This window comes from Pseudorca crassidens, chromosome 4 (genome assembly GCF_039906515.1).
Source record: "Pseudorca crassidens isolate mPseCra1 chromosome 4, mPseCra1.hap1, whole genome shotgun sequence".
Lineage (NCBI taxonomy): Eukaryota > Metazoa > Chordata > Mammalia > Artiodactyla > Delphinidae > Pseudorca > Pseudorca crassidens.
In genome coordinates this window covers 2,290,726-2,310,947 of record NC_090299.1, presented here as the reverse complement: position 1 = coordinate 2,310,947, position 20,222 = coordinate 2,290,726, and the positions used below count along the sequence as shown (strand labels likewise).

Sequence of the window (20,222 nt, the reverse complement as noted above, 5' to 3'; positions counted from 1 at the left end):
TTGCTCAAAAAACTAAAAATAGAACTACCATATGATCCCTCAATCCCACTCCTGGGTATATACCCCCCAAAAAACAAAAACTCTAATTCAAAAAGATACATGCACCCCAATGTTCATAGCAGCATCATTTACAATTGCCAAGGTACGGAAGCAACCTAAGTGTCCATCAATAGATGAATAAATAAGGAAGATGTGGTATATACACACATTGGAATACTACTCAGCCATAAAAAAGAATGAAATTTTGCCATTTGCAACAACATGGATGGACTTGGAGGGTATTATGCTAAGTGAAATAAGTCAGACAGAGAAAGACAAATACTTATCATTTACATGCAGAATATCATTTATATTACAATAAATATCACTTATATGTGGAATCTAAAAAATACAACAAACTAGTGAATATAACAAAAAAGAAACAGACTCACAGATACAGAGAACAAAATAGTGGTTACTAGTGAGGAGAGGGAACTGGGGATGGGCAATATAGGGGTAGGGGATTAAGAGATACAAACTATTATGTATAAAATAAACTACAAGGATATACTGTACAACACAGGGAACACAGCCAATATTTTATAATAACTATAAATGGAGTGTAACGTTTAAAAATTGTGACTCACTATACTGTACCCCTGTAACATATAATATTATACACCAGTAACATATAATATTGTACATCAACTATAATTCAATTAAATAAATAAATAAATAAAATATCTGCCCTGCAAAAAACAAAATAAAGCAAAACAAAAAGATGCAGCCTCAAGCAAAGGTTATCACAAACAGGAAACAGCCATGGCAACAGAGTCTGAAAAAATCCACAATAACCCAGGGCTGGAGGACAGTCCAGGGCAGTTTCCACAGAAGGACCAGGAGATGGAGTACCACAGGAAAGCTAAGAGACCAAGAGGATGGATCCAGGGGCTATCGGGGGAAGGAAAGCAGTGGATAAATTCAGTGAAAAGCCTCTCTGTTCATCTGTCACTGCATCACCCACAGGGCAGCCAGAAAGGGTTTTCCCAAATGAGTAGGGTATATTTGGGGTTGGATGACTTAAATTGTAGCTTATGTGGAAAACACAAAATTCTCTTTGGAGAACTTTGGAGGCAGCTGAAATTGAAGCCAGATTTTAGCATTTGGTGGGATATTTGACCTCATTTGACTTTAAAAAAAAAAAGAAGTGGGAAAGGAGAGAAAGAAACTGGAAGAAATAGCAGAGGGATCCAATAGCAGCTTAAACAAAGGTAAGATTCCCCCCAGTCCCACCCCCCACAACTCAGGGGACACAGGCCACCGTGCTCAGGTCCCCAAAACAGAGAAAAGCACTGCAGGTTCATTGCCAAGTCTCAAGCCACAAGTTATGCCAAATCTCAAGGAATGGTTTGCAACCAGGCTGCTTCTGCGCAAGAAACTGGTTACCACAGTGCCAGTGGACACAGTGACGGGTGGATGGGTGGATGGATAGACAGATGGACAGATGGGGAATGGGGAGATGGATGGGAGAATGTAGGGATGGATGGATGGGGAGAATGGGGAGATGGATGGGGGATGGGAGGATGGATGGGGGATGGATGGATGGAAGGATGGACGGGGGATGGGTGAATAAATGGATGGATGGGTGGATGGGGTGATGGATGGATGGATGGGGGATGGACGAGTGGGTGTGGGATGGGGATGAATGAATATATAGATGGATGGAGGGATGGACAGATGGGGACTGGGGGATGCATGAACGGTGGGTGGATGGACTGACTGAATTCATTCGTGGTGGTCAGTGTTTGCCCAATAACACCTCTCTGCCTTGTTGGTCCAAAAATTAATGGAACGCTTCCCAGAGCTACAGAAAGACAAGAACCCTTCGATTCAAAGGGCCCACCAAGTGCTAAGCAGAGGAAGTGAAGAAGTCCCACCAAACCTTCAGAGAGAAAGGTCTCACATGAAGGAAGAGAACCTGCCAGCAGGTGTCTGAGGACAGCAGAGCCCAGCCCTCAAGGTGCTACGGCTCCCACACACTTGCTGAATAGGCAACAGGCAGGTGGAGGCCAAGGCTGGGTGTTCAGGTGCGGGTACACCGGCCATGCTCACCAGGCACTTACGTGAGTGAGCTGTACTAGTAACGTACCCCCGGCCAGATCTTCAGCCTGTGGCAGCTCTAAAAGGTGAGGGTAGTCAGAAACAGCAGCACGTCCAGTCCGGCCATTTGAGTGTGATGGTCACGCACACACAAGGGAGGCGCTGAGACAAGGCACTGCGAGTCCACAGCCACCCCTGCGCCAGCCGTCAGGAGGGACCGGACACCCCTCAACCAGAAGCAGAGTTCCCATCTGCCTGACTCGGGGGGTTCTTTTTATTCACCCATGACACAGCCTCCCACCCAGTGCAGGGTGGCCCCAGGAGGGCTGGGCCCTGGCCTCCATGCACACGGCAGCAGAGGCACAGACTGAATTCGACAACCAGACACACAGACAGGTGCGCTGCGGGCGGTCCTCCGGAACCACCCTCCACCGCCTGCTGGTCGGTGGCCGGAGCCCAGATACACCACGCCAGGAGCACGTGCCACACTCCCCCAAAAGGACTTCTTGGCCTCTGAAAAAAGAAGGGAGGGCTCTTTATAAGAGGACCTCTGGTCGGGCAGTGTCTTCTGCGTGCAGAATTTTACATCCCTCTCCTGAACACCAGAGGCACTAAAATAGCTCTACTCATAGCCGTCTGTCCATGTCCGCCCCACAAACATGTAGGGAGCCTTTGCTGTGCAGGCAGTGCTGTTCTGGGAAGAGGAACAGAGACAATGGGGCTCGTCTGGGGGGAGCCTGTCCTGGAGGGGCCGTCCTGGAGGGGCCCATCCTCCAGGGGCCTATCCTGGGTGGGGGGGCCATACTGGGGAGCCCGTCTTAGGGAGGTCCATCCTTGGGGGCCATCCTGGAGGAGCCCATCCTGGGGGGCCTTTCTGGGGGGCCATCCTAGGGGGACCTATCCTGGGGGGCCATCCTGGGGGGCCATCCTAGGGGGACCTATCCTGGGGGAGCCATATTGGGGGGAGCCATCCTGGGGGAGCCCATCCTTGGGGGCCATTCTGGGGGGGCCATCCTAGGGGACCTATCCTGGGGGGGCCATCCTAGGGGGACCTATCCTGGGGGGCCATCCTGGGGGGCCATCCTGGGGGAGCCAAACTGGGGAGCCCATCTTGGGGAAGCCCATCCTGGGGAGGCCCATCCTAGGGGAGCCCATCCTGAGGGAGCCCAACCTAGGGGGCCCATCCTGGGGGAGCCCATCTTGGGGGAGCCCATCCTGGGGGCAGCCCGTCCTGGGGAGTCCACACTGGGGCCCACCTTCTGCCTGTGCAAAATAGCTGAGACAGAGCACAGCAGACCATTCCAGTCAGGGCCCTTGGACTGCGGAGCTGAATGCTGGGGGCCCAGCCATATCACTCGTGTGACACTGGTCAGATGATGACCTTGCTCCTGTACAATGGAGACCACAGAGCACCTTTCCTGGGGGGCAGGCAGAAGCCAGGCTTACCCTAACTCTTCCACGGTCTGAGGAGTCACAGGGCCCGGAAGAGAACGTAGGACCCCAGGCAGTTCCCCGAGGGCTCGAGCCCCTCACCCCTACATCAGCCTCGCCTGCACCCTCCCCTTTGGAACGTCCCTCCCAGACCACCCACTAGCCCAGATGACACGTGGTGTGCATGTGCAGCTGTGCAGGTGCGGGTTCAGGTGTGCAGGTGCAGGTGTGCAGGTGTGCAGGGGGGTGCAGGTGCAGCGGGAGGTCTCCGTGCTCACATCCTGTGCCCGCTGGAGCGGGAAGAAGGCTCAGTGAGCACCTGCTGAGCCGATAACTGTCCGGGACATGGCCTCGCTGTCTCTAAGTGTTAGAATTTACTTTAGTCCACAATGTCTAAACTTTCTAAAAAGAATAGATATGACTTTTGTAAGGAGAAAAAAAAAGTTAACTGAAGAGGGCAATGGGTTTTTCTACACAGGCCACTGTCATCAGGAACACCTAATTCCCAGCTGTACAAAAATGAAGGTTGCCTTCTCTCCCCAGACCCACATCAATCCTGCCCCAGCGTGAGGACAAAACAGAGGAGACCTGTGCCCTGCGGCAGGCCCCCACCACTGCTGTGGGGTCTCAGGAGACTCTGCTGGAGCTGGGATGGGGATCAGCAAGGGGGTGAGACCTCAGCAAGACCCCCTGCCCTAGTCGCACGAAAGCACATCCAACTGCGAGTCCAGGGCAGAAGGTGAGGCTCGCCCCATCACCACAACCATCAACGGAGGTCTGGATCAGCGCCAGCTCAGAAGAGGGAAAGGGATCCGAGGGAGCCAGACATCAGAAAACGCGAAAATCCACTCTGGCACGATGCTTCCCTAAAATGAAGCTAGAATCCCACCCTCATTCCCTATTCCCAAAGCTCATCAGCCCTGAACCCCTGAGCCCAGCCCCACACCTCCAAGGACAGCTGGCAGCCGAACCGCCCATCAGGTGAGACACGCAGAGTTCCCAGGCACCCAAGTCCCTGCAAACATCCAACCCAAGAGAAACAGGGAGCCACGGTGGGCTGGGTCAGGCAGCCAGCAGCACGGGTCGCTCTCCACTCGGGTCACCTGCCTCTTCCAAGTACACGACCTATACCCTGAGGGATGGTCCTGAGGTTCACGTGCCAGAGTGGACTGACACATTTCTACTTAAGGAGGGAAACAACGGTCAGGAGTTTTCAGACCACAGGGCCAGGAACTTGTTGAGTATATGGTGTCATATGTTCACAAGCAATGCATACAGAAAGCCCCCAAACTAAAATCCAATTAGCCTAACTGAATCTATGTGACACAGGAGAGGGGAGACATGGACCTGCCATGAGGATGACCTCCAGAGCGGCCCTGTCTTCACCCCACTTGCACTCCTCCTGCACGGCTGAGCTGTCCCCCTGGGCAAGCTCGCCTGCATCCACCTCCTCTCCTCTCCCCACCTGCTCTGAACTCGTCATCACTGTCACCTCCTGCCACCTGACTCTCTTCCGAGCAACCCACCCACAAGAACCCGAATGTCCCCGAACGCCAGCGCCTCACCTCACCTTCCCCTTCTGTTCAGGGCAGAGTCCTAGTGCACGTGATGCCGCGTGAAGGCTGCTGCGTGTGAGGAAAGGCGGAAGAGATGGACAGCGCCCCGTAAAGAGACCTTCTCATTGAACATCTGGGCCTCTAGGATGCCCACGGGCACCGTCCCTCACCCTGCAGGGGCCCAAGGCAGAGAAGGGCTTATCTCAGAGAGATCTGAGGGATGGCTCTTGTCTGATGGCGTGAACACCAATGAGACTCACAGGAGGCCCACAAAGTTTTCAAGAAAACGGTTTCCGTGGAAACACTGTCAGCTTGAACTGAAAGAGTCACAGGCAGCACAAAATGAAAACTGGCCACTGGATCCCAGAAAGCCTGCTGGCGGGAAGGAGGCCGAGAGAATGACTCAACTGCAGACGCGCGCTGCCTTCACGAAAAGGGAAAGAGAAGAACGAGGCGTGCAGAAGGCAGAGCGAGAGCCACTACCCCCAAATCTTCAGACCCAATGAAGCGATTTCCAGCATTTTCCAGGCTGGATTACAGAGCTGCTGTGTGCCTGTGACCCCTTACGCCTTCCCTTCCCCTCCCTTTTGAGGAGCGTCTACAGGGGTTACCCTATGCCTGTCCCAACGCTGCACCACTGCTCTGGGGAGGGGCTGATAGCTGGTCTTCAGTTCCGGTCTACAGACGGAGACGAAGGGCACCCCCGGAGCTGTACTCAAGCAACTACAGCCGGGGACCCTCACCCACACCTGGAGCCCGTCCGGATGACGGCCTTCTGGACTCTGAGCTGATGCCATCGTGGAGGGGTCTTGGGGGCAGTGTGTTTTGTACGTGCGAGGGACGTGAACCACTGGGGCCGTGGGCTGGACACAGATAGGCAGCCTCTGAGACGGCCCCAAGGGTCCTGCCCCCAAGCCGTCCCGCCCTTGGCAGCCCCTGAGTGCAGGGTCCACCTGGTGCCTCGCTTCAGATAAACTGAATACGGCAAAAGGGATGAGATGTCGCTGCCAAGACAGGCTACCCAAAGACTGCCTCCCTGTCCGCCTCGCTCTGAGGGAGGTCAGCGGCCAGGCTGTGAGCTGCCCTGAGAGGCAGCCCACATGGCAAAGAGCAACGTCTCCGGCCACCAGCCAGCACGGTCGTGCGGCCTGCCACCAGTCACACTGTGACCTTGGAAGGGGATCTTCTGAGGCCACCAACTGCTACGACAGTGAGCTTAGGAGTGGCTCCTCACCCGCCGCACCCTGATCACAACCTGTGTGAGACCTGGAACCGAGGACCCGGCTGAGCCACACCCGGGGTCCTGACCACAGGAACGGGGACGCAGAAAACACTGTCGCTCCAGGGGCTGACCTGTTACATGGCAGCAATAACTCATGCACCGCGGGATCCAAAATATGAATGTTATCACTTGATTTGTCACCATTCCTGCTGTAAATATATACAATACAGCGCTCTACCTATTTCTAAGCAGCAATGCATGATTAAGTACTTTTCCCTCAAATCTAATCTGTGATGAGGCGATTAAGGAAATCACGCTGCATAAATCAGAGGCAAACTGACCAGGAATGGGAAAAACTGGCTAATGCAAATGACTACTTTTGGATGACCACCTAATCAATCAGTCTCGCAAGCTAAATATAACAGAGTCCCGTTTGACAAATGAAGCAACCGAGGCTCAGGCATCTCGCCTACAACCATGTCCGAAGACAGAGTAAGGATTCAAACTCAGGCCGACCAGTTTCAGTTTGGGCTCTTAACCACACTTTTTACTACTAGCACACGAGCAAATGCCTGTGCAGAAACTGGCCTCCCCTGAAGTATTTCTGCTAACAAAAATTATCCACCTGGTTCTCGAACAGTCTACCTCAATTCCTTGGTAGCTTCATCTCCCAAATTGGCACGTTAATCTAAGTTTAGGAAGCAGGTCAGCAGCCCCTAAAATTATCAGGATGCATGGTTGTTGAATAATTTATGATGGACTGAACAGAAGAGTACCACATATAAAATGTTCCAGCTCAGCATTTTGTTATTATGCAGAGATTTTTGCGTGGGTTTTTTTCAGAATGTCAGTTCTTAGGGTTTTAACACTTCAAGCCCAGAGAAACCAAGAGGCCAGGCTGCAGGGCCACAGAGCAGATGCCTGCGTTCTGGCCTCCGGGGGCACGTCCCTTCCTGTTCCCAAGTCAGCCTCAGCAAGAGTCAGGTCATCACGAGGCAGCCACCCATCGACTAGCGATGGAGACAAGAACTTACTAAACAGCAAAGCAACTCTTAGAATTAGGAAATACGACAAATACAAGTAATATGGAAAGAGGAGAAAAAATAAGAAAGAGGGGAAATGAAAGACTGGCAACCTTAAGAACATTTAAACAAATCAGGAAAATGTATACTGAATTATTACTCACAGTCTAATAACATTAAAAGGAAATGGAATTCCGAACATAATGTGAACTTGAAGACACACAGCTCTGCCGATGTTGTACTTACCACGCAAAGAAGGCTTAAAACACTAGCTTTAAACTCATCTAGTTCCAGGGACTTCCCTGGTGGTCCAGTGGCTAAGACTCCGCATTCCCAATGCAGGGGGCCCAGGTTCAATCCCTGGTCAGGGAACTAGATCCCACATGCTGCAACTAAGAGTTCACATGCCACAACTAAGGATCCCACATGCCGCAACTAAGACCTGGCACAGCTGAATTTTTTAAAAATATGCAAAAAGGAAAAAAAATTTTTTTAATAAATAAAAAAAACTCATCTAGCTCCATCTTCTTTCAAGAGAACACATCACGGGGTGTTCTTTTTACAGCACTGAGCTCTCTCTAGGGGACGGGCCGAGTACAGCTCAGCTGCGGAGGAAGGAGAGGGCTGCCCCCAAGGAAGGGAGACCCACGGACCCCTGCGAGCGCCCGAAGCGCTCAGAACAGAAGGGCCTGTGGGAACAGGATACCTGCAGGGCGGCTTGAATATTTTATCTCTGTCCCCAGTGCCCCTGCCTACGCCAGGCCTCAACCAAGCAGCCCCCTCACCAGCACTTCTCCTTTTCTCAAAGTGTGGAGAAGAAAGTCTAGATTTAGCAGAAAAGATACTATTTTAAATTACAAAGGTCCATTTTACTGGTGCAAAAATATTACTATATTACATCCTTCTGGGTGATTCTAATCCTTTGTAAAGTTTACATCACGAAAAATCCAAATGATAACCAGTTAAGAGAAAAAAATGTGTGAGATCTCTCTCATCTAAAAGAAATAAATAAAAGTGTAAAACACAACGTTGTAAATCAACTATACTTCAATAGAACAATTAATTTTTAAAAATAAAAAAAAAATTTTTTCAAAGGCATAAGACCTCCGACAAGCAGAAGGCAGCATCGTTTCACACCGGCTAGGCTCACACAGGCACTGAGGGGCACAGACCCTGCAGCCTGAGAGGACACAAAAGACACCTATGTTGTAACCAGGCACCTGTGTCCCTAAAAACCGTCTCCCGAGCACACGTGGGGCCTGATCGCTGGCTGACCAGGGACCCTCTGCTGCCACTCTGCATCACTCTCCAGTGTGATGGGCATAACGAAGATACTGAGGCAGGTGCATCTGGAAGTAACTTTTAAACTCCCATCACAATAAGAACCCTTTCTACACAGGGAGGAATTTAAGAAAGGTCTCAACTAAGGAAAGGAGGAGCTCGGCAGAAGGCAGGCAGCCGGACATCCAGGTGGGAGATGGCAGCGTGATGGCGGCAGAGACAGGGGCAGGAGACAGGCAGGGGAGAGGCTGGCTGGGCTGCCAGCACCTGCAGCAGACCCTACTCACACCTGCCGGCCGCACATCCACAGCCCACCCTGCTCCAGCCCGGGATCTTCCCCGGCTGCCGCCCAGGGTCCCAGTCCAAACCTCAACACTCACCCCAGGCAGGTCCACCTTCACCACCCATGACCTCCCTGCTCACCCATTCATTCATTCACTCATTCATTCATTCAATAACTGCCCAGTGGCCTCTACAGCAGCACCGGGTAGACAACTACGATCAGGTGACCGGTGACGGCCCCGCCCTCCCAGGGCCAACCACCCTGGGGGACAAAACAGCTCAACGGGCCAGTACCATCACACACGGAAGTTGGAGGGACCCACAGGAGGGCAACGGTAGCCCTGACTCCATTTGAAAAATTGCTCTTCCCTGAACCTACCCTCTCCCCCTCCCTCCCTCCGCCGCTCCTTGGCTCAGGTAGCCCCCCCACCAGACCCCCGAACTCCCCCAAGCCTCATCACCCCCCAGCTACCCGGCAGCCCAGCGGAGGACACCCACACCTGGGCCACGCCTGCCATTCGCTCAGCAGCCCCTCCCCTCCCAGCCCTGGGCAGTGGTCCACACGCCACTGTGGGTGCACAGTCGGGGGTGGGGGAGAAGGGGCCAGGAGGCAGGTTTGAGGGGGCAGGGGAAGCGGAACAAGACAGCCGTAAGGAGTGGCAGGAACGTCAGCGCAGGGTCCACCTGCCACAAGGTTAGAACACACAGAGGCCGGAAGCCCCAGAAATCCCAATTGCCCAGAGCACCACACCAAGCAGCTCAGGTGGGCCGGGCGCCCTACCACGCCCCCACCCAGCCCCCCGCAGCCAGGGCTGAGCGGAGGGGCCCGAGAGCGGTGACACCCTACCCCTGCCATCGGCGGGCAGACCCAGCCCTCGAGCTCCTGGCTTGCTCTGGGCGCCAGCCCGGCCATACCGCTTCCAGAAAGTAGACAGGACAAGCTGGGGCTACAGTGTTTCAGGCTCTACAGCTGATGGAACTGCGGGGCTAGTTTTGATTCCAGAAACAAATTCTACAAATTGAAATACTGAAGGTTAAACCGTCTTTTTTTCCATTCCTGTTGCTATTTGACTTGCCCTTTTCAGCTCTGCTTGGTATTTATTTCTGTTTGTGGTTTTTAAACCTGGGCAGGGGGGAACTATAAATAAAGTTGCTGGATGTAGCAAATGAAAAGGAAGGCCACTCGGTTAAACCTGAATTTCAGATAAAAGACGAATGACTTTTTAGTATAACTGTGTCCCAAATATCGCACAGCAGTTTTTATCCGGTGAATCTATCTATGAAGGGACAGCCCCCCAGTCCTGAGGCAGCAGCCCCCCGCCGGAACCTGGCTGTCCCGCCACCCTCCCGGCGGCCCAGGACAGGAGGCACAGCCAGACCCTCCGCCCACCTGGTTGCCTGGTCCCCGCCTCCTCGCTCACCCAAGGCCGGCACCGGCGGAGAACCACTCTCCTCTCCAAGAAGTGGGTCTTTTCTCAGGCCTCCTACAGAACATCCCGCCACGTACAAATCTGGTCATTCGCTACAGGAGTCAAGAGGAGGAAGCCACAGGGTGTGCACTGCCCTTACTGTCTTTTTCGGGGGGCAGACGGGAACCTTTCTGTGCTCGGCGTCTCTCTCAGTCACTCTCAGGGAGACAGAAATCTGCAAGCGCACAGAGTCCCAGTACCCGCCTCAGCCTGCACACGGGCTCAGCCTGCACACGGGCGGGCAGCGGGCAGAGCCCTCAGAAATCAACGCAGGACGCGTGGCCAGAGCAGGCCACGTGGCAGGAGGCGCATCCCCTGCCCATGATCCCACAGGGCTCCTCACCTTCCAGGTCCAGGCAGGGTGTGGTGGGCTGCATGGTGGCCCCAAGGACATCAGGTCCTAATGCCCAGAACCTGCAAGTGTGACCTTATTTGGAAAAAGGGTCTTTGCAGATGGGCTTGTGTGAAGAATTCTCAGATGAGGAGACAGTGCTGGGTTACCCAGGGGGCCCTAAATGCCATCACAAGTGTCCTATAAGAGGGAGGCAGAGGGAAGCTGAGACACAGGGGAGGCCACGTGAAGACGGAGGCAGAGACAGGAGCATAGGGGCCTCGAGCAGCCACCAGGAGCCGGAAGAGGTGGGAAGGATCTCCCGACAACGGAGGCCCCCAGGGGGAGCCCAGCCGGGCCCTGCCCACACCTTGATGCGGACATCCGCCTCCAGAACAGCGAGAATAAATCCCCGCTGGTTTAAGCCCCCCAGTTGGCAGTGCTTTGTTCCACGGCCCCAGGAAACTCACACAAGGTGGGCCCAGGAGCCCCCCAGCCCGGGCCCGGCCGCCCCACCCTCGCGGTGCAGAGTGGACTGGCTGTGAAACGCTAGGTGCACGCTCCTGGCCGGGCTCCAGGCCACTAGGGATGGGGCTCTGGGGAGCGGGCGGTCTGGGCACCTCACGCTGCCCAAATGCCTCCAGGTAAAGTGTGTCCCAGGCCAGGCTCCTCGGGACTGCACTCACGAGCCGCAGAGCCACAGGCTGGCCCGCAGTAGGGGCTGGACGCGGAGGTGCCCACCGGCGCACGTCCACTCACAGCAGCCACGCTAACAGCACCAGGAACATCCTGCGGGCCACACAGTCCCCAGCACTTCACACTCGTTATTCTAGCTCATCCTCACAACAGCCTTATCATTAACCCTATGTTACAGACAGAAACTGGCACAGAAAAGCAGTCTGCCGAGGTCGAGCTAGACACCGGGGTGGGGTGAAGAGCAGGTACCAGAGCCCTGCGTCGAGGGAACCCGCACCAGCAGGACCGCCCCTCGACCAGAGGTCAGCGGACAAAACCCTCATCCTCACCCCTCGGTGGCTCACGTCGGACGGACGCAGCGAGGGGTGCACACCGGCCAACACGCTCCCCACACTGCTTTGTGTGTCTAAGAAGGCATCCTAGAAGCGCCGCCCTGGACTTCATCTCATCCAGGACTTGGTAAGGAAGAGCTTTCTCCTAGGCTGGAGTGGCTCACTCCCCAATTACTTGATTCTCTAGACGAGAAACAAGTAAACCCCAAAGGTCAACGCCTGGCTACTAACCAAAGTGCCAGGAGGTCCGTCAGTGAAGTGAAAGCCTCATGCATCCGCCTGTGCTGCTGAACCAAGTTCCGACCAGGTCCAAAATATAAAACCAGCTCTTTGAAGAGCTACGAAAGCAGGCAGAAACCGGAGGGGAGTTATCCTCTGTAAGAAGAGGGTTGCACTGGGTAAGGTGTGTGTTTGTACACGTCTGGAGCTCAGGTGGAAGCTGCAATCCTCCAGCTTCTAGTCACAGGATGGAGTCTGGGCATGGCAGGTGGCTGTAAAGTGAGGGGAACATCTCAGTGTCTCAGACAGGAGGTAGCTGGGGAGAGAGGAAGCCCTGAAATCTGCCGGTAAACTCTGCCCAGGCCCTCGGCCAGCCCCCGAGCAGCCTGTGCACACAGAGCCTCCCAGGAGGAAGCCAGAGTCCAGGCACAGCAGCAGACGTGATGCAGAGAGGTCAGTGTGAGTCCCGACGAGTCAACACTCTTCAGAGAAAACAACCGCTAGTGGAGCACAGTCAAATGTTACTAGATGTTCACAGAAACAGGAAGGTGCGGCCCACAGTCAAGAGACACAGAAGCCAGTGGGAACTGATCCTGAGGTAACCTAGGAGTTGAAATTAGCAGATCAGAACTTTAAGGCAGCTAATATAGTGTGCTCAAGGATTTAATGGAAGATACAGTCAAACAAACAGGTGGCCTATCTCAGCAGAGAAATGGAAACTATAGGAAAGAAGCCAGTGGAAACTCTAGAAATAAAAACTACAGTAATTGAAATTCTTAAACTCATCAAATGAAATGGACTTAATTTAGACTGGAGATGGAAGAAAAGGAGATGAGAAAGAGAAAAAAAATTTTAAATGAGAACAGGGCCTAAATGCCCTGTGGGACAATAACAAACACCAACCGCACATGTAATAGGAGCACCAGAGGGAGAGGAGAACAAACGGGGCGGAAAAAATGTCTGCACAATGACCACATGTTCCCCAAATTTGGTAAAAAAACTATCAATTTATTTATCCAAGAAGCGCCACAAACCCTGAGCAGGATAAATACAAAGAAAACCCTCATACGCACATCACAGTCCAAGTGCTGGAAGTCAAAGGCGAAGACGCCACGTGACACACGGGGACAAGGCGGCGATGGCGAGGCTGACATCTACACAACGGCAGCCGGAAGACAAAGCGAACCAGAGGGCTGGGAAGGAGAAACCGGAATTCTACAGCCAGCACAAAGATCCCTTAAAACTGAAGGGAAATGAAGACAGTTCAGATAAACCAAAATTGGGAGAATCTGTCACCAACAGGCAAGAAATGCTAAAGGAGGTGTTTCAAGCTGAAGAGAAAGGACACCAGATGGAAACTCAAATCTACGAGAGGGAACGAAGCAAACAGAAATGGTGAATATGCAGGTAAATGTCGTGACATATTATTTTCCTTCTCTTAATTTCTTTAAAATATGTATGACTTTTTAAAGCAAAAATTATAACAGTGTGTTGTATGGTTTATAACATATGTAGATACAAGACGAATGACAGCAAATAGCTCAAAGGGGGGATAAATGGAACTTTTATTACTATTATAAAATTCTTAACACTTTTTCTAAAGTGTTACACAATTAACTCTAAACAGGCTGCAGTAAGTTAGTATACATATTTTAGACTACTAAAAAATAATGCAAAGAGGTACAGCCAAAAAGCCAAGCCAGGAATTAAGATGGAATACTAGAAAATAGGTGTGTATATTTACTACAGATAAATACACATCTGGTACATGCAATACATAGATACAAACATGTACACACCTTTGTGTATGTACACACATATATGCATACATTCAATTAACCCAAAACAAGACAGGAAAGGAAAAACAGCAACACCACCAAAAACTAGGACAAACAGAAGACAAGTGGAGACACAAATCAGCCCTATTAATAGGCACGTGGAACGGAAATGAAAAGCTACGACAAAAGAGGAGTGAGGAGCGGGTGGAGTCAAGCGGAGTCTAGCAGGCCCGGACGTCCACAGTCGTCACAGGTGAGTGACAGTACCTGGGCGTTCACTATATTCTTCTGTTTACTCTGTATCTATTCAAATAATTTCTATAATGAACACTTTCTAAAAATTGGTATTAAGAGTGTTCCAAATATTATTTATGCCCCTTCCCCCAAAAAACTGCTTTGGAAAAGTTTGTGTTTATTATTTATTTATTAGCTAATAAAAACTTTCAATTTGGGGGAAGTTAAAACACTAGAAATGGAAAAGGAAAACAACACTCACATTCAAAAGCAGAAAGTATGAAATGGGCTTCATGAGAAGCTAACTTTGAATGTCAGCATACAAACAGGCTGAGAGTAAACGGATGGAAAAGCCATAAGGTGCAGACAGTAAACGTGAGACAGCTAGGGGTGCGCATCAGTGTCAGGTAAATGGGCTTCAAAACAAAAGCTCTGCTCATCAGGAAAACAAATCGTCCCTAAAGTGTACAAGCCTAATAACAGGGCTTCAGATACAGAAAGCAAAACCTGAAAGAACTCAAGGCAGGAATACACAATCCACAGTCAACGTTGGAGATTTTAACACTTTTCTCAACAATTATTACAATGACCAGAATCCCTACCCTCCCCCCAAAAAATCAGTAATATAGGAGATCTGAACACCATACAGTGTTTCCTCCATGTGCCAGGCACAATTTTAGGTGTTTGAATTCGGCCATGAATAATACTGAGGAAAAAAAAAAAATCCTTGCTCTCAAGGGACTTCCCTGGTGGCGCAGTGGTTAAGAATCCACCTGCCAACGCAGGGGACAGGGGTTCGAGCCCTGGTCTGGGAAGATCCCACATGCCGCAGAGCAACTAAGCCCATGCACCACGACTAATGAGCCTGCGCTCTAGAGCCCGTGAACCACAGCTACTGAAGCCCGCGTGCCTAGAGCCCGTGCTCCGCAACAAGAGAAGCCACCACAATGAAAACCCCGTGCACCACAACGAAGAGTAGCCCCCGCTCACTGCAACTAAAGAAAGCCAGCGCGTAGCAACAAAGACCCAACATGGCCCAAAATAAATAAATTTATTTAAAAAAAAAAATTCTTGTTCTCATGAATGATATAGTCTAGTAAAAAATAGGGGGGAAAAAAGAAAGATAAGAAGACAGAATAGGGCTTCCCTGGTGGCGCAGTGGTTGAGAATCTGCCTGCTAATGCAGGCGACACGGGTTTGAGCCCCAGTCTGGGAGGATCCCACATGCCGCGGAGCAACTAGGCCTGTGAGCCACCACTACTGAGCCTGCGCATCTGGAGCCTGTGCTCCGGAACAAGAGAGACCGCGATAGTGAGAGGCCCGTGCACCGTGATGAAGAGTGGCCCCCACTTGCCACAACTAGAGAAAGCCCTCGCAAAGAAACGAAGACCCAACACAGCCAAAAGTAAATAAATAAATAAATAAAATTTTTTTTAAAAAAGTAACTGTACCATTAAAAAAAAAGACAATAAAAACTCAAAGTATCCTTAATTATTACCTTCTAAGAGATAAATAGAAAAGGAAAACTGAAATAAAAAAGAACTATTGAACAATAAAAGGGATAACAGAAATAAAACAATTAACAGAAGAGTCAGAAGACAATGCAAAGCAATCTCCCAAGAGCAGACCAAACATCAAAGAGATCAATAAGAGGAGAAGGAAGATCAGGGATTAGAAGGTCAGCCCAGGAGTTCTAGCCTCCAAATAAAAGGGGTTCCAGAGAGACACAAGAATGAAGGAAAGGAAACTAAGAATAACACAAAACATCAGGCCTAGGCTGAAGGGGGCCACCTGGCCCAGGACAGTGATGAGAACGTACGTCATCAACTGATAGATCAGAACATGGGGAACAAGAGAAGGTCCTGTGGGGCCAGATCACACACAGAGACCTGAAGTCACCATGGCATCAGCTTCCACCAGTGCCGGAAACTACACACAATGAAGCAACATCTCCAAAATTCTGAGAAAACACTTTTCAGTAGAATTCTATACCCAGCTAAACTAAAAGTTAACTGAATAGTGAAACAAAGATACTTTCAGAATCAGGGGCAAAAGAAAAATCTAGCTAATGTTTCTTAGTTATCATGAATATGCACTCAACAGAACAAGGAGTGAGCCCAGACAGAGAATAGAGGTCCCGAGCGTAGGGACACGGGGGCGCAGGCGTGCAGGTCCCATGGGGACCAGGACAGAGTGGGGCAGGAAGCAGGAAGCCAGGAGCGAAGTCCTCAACAAGGGCCACCACAAGAGGGGTGTGGCAGGGCACGTGCTGGGGTGAGGAGAGAGAGGTTGACAGGAGAGCGACAGGGTTGAGCGAGAAAGGAGTTGTGCTCGGGTACCGTGTGGTTCAGTAACAAACATGTGAGCAGCGGACACTAGTCTAACCAAAAGAAGGTGATGTGATGAAGTTGGGAAATGGAGGGAGAGGAAGCAGTGGTGCAGCGGAGGGGAGAGCCAGCCCTCCCTCGCACCTTCGAGGGAAATCAAATACACACATTTTAAGACTAGCAGCTTAAATGGGCAGTAAATGCCTGAGAAAATAGGATGCCTGAGATGACTGCCCCTTGGAGATGGGGACAAGCAGGACAGGAGAGTGCCTGCTGTCTGATTCTTTAATCAGTAGGCTTAGCTCTTCATCTGGTGTCCTAAAAGGATGGCCACTGTCAAGGGACAAAAATGGTGCCGCATGGTGTGTGTAAAAAAAAAACCAAGGAAGGAGACACATCGGGATATCACCTGATTACAGGGTTGGGGACGGGTTGGGGACAGTAAGGCCACAGGAAAAGAGAGCAAAGAAAGCAGAAAGGACAAACTAGGCATTTTACTTGCCTGGAGTACATGATCTCGGGGATGAATCTGGTGAACCCCCAAAAACCGCAGGTAAACTTGCGTCTGTATTAAAATTGCACGTGCACGTGGGTTAAGTGTACTTCTGAGGACTGACTACAGCTCTTGTCAGATGGCCAAAGGAGCTGGTAACCACCACCCCCAAAAGTAAAAACAAGTGATCTGCCAGACTTGAACCCCAAGCAAAGCTCATCTTCTCTCCCGGGACAGCCGCGGCCTCTCCTCCGGCGCACAGCAGGGGGCACCGCGAGGCCCTTCTGGACGCAGGAGCGGCAGCGCCCAGTCGGGGAAGGTGTACGAGATGGCTGCTCCCCAGCCCAGGATGGGAAAGACCACAGTCCTTCCAAAAGTAGTCAGGGTGGTCCGCAACGACATCGGGTCCGAGCCCCTGGAACTGTGAATGTCACCTCATAAGCAACAGGGACTTGGCAGGTGGGATTACTTTAAAGAGCCCTTGCTGGGAAAGGACCCTGGGTTCCACACGCAGGTGTGACCACAGGTGTCCTCACGGGAGGGAGGCAGAGGGAGGTGTGAAGACAGGACACAAGGACGGAAGCAGGGGCGCCAGGGCAGTGTGACACGGGGCCCAGGGCCGAGGCATGTAGGACAGCCTCCAGAACTGCGAGGGGTACATTTCTGCCCTTTAAGCCACTAAGCTGGTGGTACTTTGTTACAGCGGTCATGGGAAACGCACACGCGTGCTAACTAGAAAGTAAAAGGTCTATGGGAGCTCCACCAAAGACACTGTACGGCGCCCTGGCTTCGCTGTGTTTTGTGCACTTGCTACACAGCATGTGTTAAGTCTTCACTAACACACTCTTTTCTCCTTCATCCTGACCCTTTTGCTTGGCCCGTTTCAGACAAAGACAAGTGTCAAAAGACAATATAATCAGAACGCGAACGTGCTATCACCTCTGCTGTGGGAGATGCGGGCGGGCGGCACGGGCCACTCCTTCCACTGGGCAGCCAGCCTTGACCGCCCTCACCTCCCCCGCCTCCCGGCCGGCCGGCCCCTCCGCCAGGGCCACACTGGTCCCGGCCTCCCAGCCCGCAGCTGTCCTCTGCCTGGCCACTGGCCCCTTCCTCTCAGATGCCCTCCTTCTAGAACGAGGGGGAAGAAGGGCTGCCCTTGACCCTGGGGCGCAGCAGTGTCCAGGCCCCCTCCTCTCGGCTGCGCAGGCCCACTCAGTGCCCGCCTCTCACCTCCTGACCCTGCGCAGGACACTGCCACCCAGCACCCGCCCACAGGTCAGCTCCACACGTCCGTCCAGCCCAGGTCCTCCTCTGCCCATCCCAGCCCACAGGCAGTCACCCAGCACCTTGGCTGTGGGCGCCTCAGCGATGGGCTGTCCCCATCTGAGCATCCCTGAAGCCCAGGTCCTGTGCCGGCCACCTCGTGCCCGTTATCTCTAGGCCTCAAGACCACTGGGTCGGAAGGCGTTCTGATGAAACCTCACGCTGTGACCACTATGTTTCTAAAGTAAAACTTTAAACATATTCTCTCTACTCACCGCCCTCTCCCCACTGCCTACTTGGGCTCCTGTCTCAGACCTGGGTGCTGGGGGGGTCTCTGGGGAAGCGGCGCCTTGCCCGCAGGCCTCACTGTCCCGCTGCAGGTCCCCCGGCCTCACAAGGGCCCTTCCCATCACAGCACGTGAAAGTACCGGACACTGACCACGCAGATCCACTCACAACCCTGAGCAGCCTCACAGGCAGGTCCCGTTACACACCCAACCCAGCAATGGGGAAACTAAGGCACAGAGAGGGGGGTCGCCTGCCCAAGGGCTCTGTCTACATCCACAACTCTGGGCCGCTCTGTCTACACTCACAACTCTGGGATGCTGTCTACACCCAAAACTCTGGACTACTGTCTACACCCAAAACTCTGAGCTGCTCTCTGTCTACACCCACAACTCGGGACCACTCTGTCTACACCCACAACTCTGGGCTGCTCTCTGTCTACACCCACAACTCTGGACCCCTCTGTCTACACCCACAACTCTGGGCCGCTCTGTCTACACCCGCAACTCGGGACCCCTCTGTCTACACCCGCAACTCTGGACCCCTCTGTCTACACCCGCAACTCTGGACCCCTCTGTCTACACCCGCAACTCGGGACCCCTCTGTCTACACCCGCAACTCTGGACCCCTCTGTCTACACCCACAACTCTGGGCTGCTCTGTCTACACCCACAACTCTGGACCCCTCTGTCTACACCCGCAACTCTGGACCCCTCTGTCTACACTCACAACTCTGGGATGCTCTCTGTCTACACCCACAACTCGGGACCCCTCTGTCTACACCCACAACTCGGGACCCCTCTGTCTACACCCGCAACTCTGGACCCCTCTGTCTCCACCCGCAACTCTGGGCCTCCCAGTCTCACCCCTCCACCCCTGAGCTGCAGCACCGAGCCTGCACCGGGAAGCCGGCACGGCAATGCACTGCGCTGCTGCAGTGGATTTCCAGAGTTGGGGTCTCTGGAGGCGGCCTCTGGCCAAACAATGCGGCCGCCCGTGAGATCGGACAGGAAACTCGGGAGCCGTGCGGACTCGGCCCGGGGCGCGCGGGCTCGGCCGCCGTCCGAGCGAACGCGGTGGGCACTGCAGGCCCGCGGCTCAGGCCGGCCCCGACCCCCGGCCCTCCTGTCCCGCCAAGGGCCGGCCCCGCGGCGGCCCCACAACCCGGCCGGAGTCGGGCCCGGGAACAAAAGGAGGGCGGCGGCGGCCGGGCGGCCCCGACCCTGAGGAGCCGGCCGCCCCCAGCACCCTCCGCTCCGCTGGGCGGGGCGGACCGCGGAGGGCGCGAGCGCGCGCCCAGAGAAGAAAGAAAGCGGAGGCGGGGCGGCCAGCGCCCGGCCCGCAACCTACCGGCCGCTCGCTCTCCGGCCGCGATCCGCTCCGCCCGCGCGCCCAACGGTCGCCTCCGCTGTCTCCCAGGGCCGAGGGGCGGGGCCGGGAGAGGGCGGGGCCGCAGAGAGGGGCGGGGTCGATGGGGGCGAAACCAGCGCGTGGGCGGGGCCTAAGGGGTTGTTCGGGGGCGGGGCCAATGCGGGCGGGGCCGTGGACGGGTAGGTATCTCTCGGGGGCGGGGCCCTCTGTGGCGGGACCGGTAAGGGGGCGGGGCCTGGTAGGGGAGGGGCTGATGGGGCGGGGTCGAGGGAGGAATGGGACCTCCTGGGGGCGGGGCCGTGGGAGGAGCGGGACCTCCAGGAGGGAGGTGGAGCGGGATCGTGGCCTCCAAGGTCGTGGGAGGCTCTCAGCACGGGGCCGGAGTGCTTGGTCTATGGAGCTGGGACGGGGAGTCCAGTGGACGGGATGTGGGGCGGCGCTTCCACGGGACAAGGGAAGAAGGAGACGAGAGACGGATCTTGAGGGGGCGGATCTTGAAGGGCGGGGACCTCCGGACAGAGGCGGGACTTCCGCTACCCGGGAGACGTGGCG

General features: G+C 53.6%; 1 protein-coding gene across 3 annotated transcripts in view; it reads right to left on the bottom strand.

Moving 5' to 3' along the window:
• Positions 1 to 19,730, bottom strand: part of RGS12 (regulator of G protein signaling 12) — a 117,491-nt gene extending 97,761 nt beyond the window's left edge. For all 3 annotated transcript variants that reach the window (XM_067734955.1, XM_067734954.1, XM_067734956.1), the window contains exon 1: positions 19,650 to 19,730. The gene's annotated coding sequence lies outside the window, so the exon portion shown is untranslated. The remainder of the gene's footprint in view (positions 1 to 19,649) is intronic.
• Between the last annotated feature and the right edge of the window lie 492 nt (positions 19,731 to 20,222).